The sequence below is a fragment of the Octopus sinensis genome, linkage group LG7, assembly GCF_006345805.1.
Source record: "Octopus sinensis linkage group LG7, ASM634580v1, whole genome shotgun sequence".
Classification (NCBI taxonomy): Eukaryota; Metazoa; Mollusca; class Cephalopoda; order Octopoda; family Octopodidae; genus Octopus; species Octopus sinensis.
In genome coordinates this window covers 73,201,962-73,202,974 of record NC_043003.1, presented here as the reverse complement: position 1 = coordinate 73,202,974, position 1,013 = coordinate 73,201,962, and positions in this window count along the sequence as shown.

Sequence of the window (1,013 nt, the reverse complement as noted above, 5' to 3'; positions counted from 1 at the left end):
CAATAGAATAAATATAGCTTTAAACCGAACTGACTAACATATACTATATAAAAGTGAGTATATGTGTATATATAGGTCACTGAAAGGTTTCGAAACGATGCATATTCGAGAAAACGGAGTTGATTTTCTAAATTTATGTCTCAATAACAAGGTATTCACTTCTAATTATCTTTTACCTTTTACTTGTTTCAGTTATTAGATAGCGGCCATGCTGGAGCACCACTTTGAATGTTTGCTTCAAAGAATTGACCCCAGTACTTTGTTTTTTTCTAAGCCTAGTACTTAGATCATCGACCTCCTTTACCGACGCTAAGTTACAGGGACGTAAACTCACAAACATCGGTTGTCAAGTGGTGTGGTAGTTCGACATACAATGACGTAAAGATATACACTCACAAATACACACACACGCTCACACACACATATATATATATACCTACACTACAGGCTTCTTTCAGTTTCCGTTTACTAAATCCACTCACTAGGCTTCGGTTGGCCCGAGGCTATAGTAGAGAAGAATTGCTTGTTCTGTGGGACTGGTTGGGAAGGAAGCTTCTTACCACACAACCATACCTGTGCCTAAAAATTATCTAATTTGCTACGGGCAATAACTCACCTTTTAGATCGAAAAAGCACCCACTCTCTATGTTCACGCTGTCTCTTTTTATGCCTTTCCCCTCTCTGTCTATACACTTACGATGCTCTTTAACACTGTATGTATACATCTCTTACACATCTTCTCTGCCTTCTATTCCTCTCTCTCTCTCACACACACACGCACTTGATATGACACGTAACTGCTTTCATTTTGTTTAAAACATCGTGGTTGTAATGTTTAATTTTATTTCAAGATTAGGAGCTATCACACAGTAAATGCTGGCTTCCAAATCCTGTTTTCTGATAGGGTAGAAATTATCAAACTTTAAACACCTGTAATATTTTTCTAAATTTTTTCTATAATAAACGAATCAGAAAATCGCATTCAACGTGGAATAACATTAATTTGAAAATTT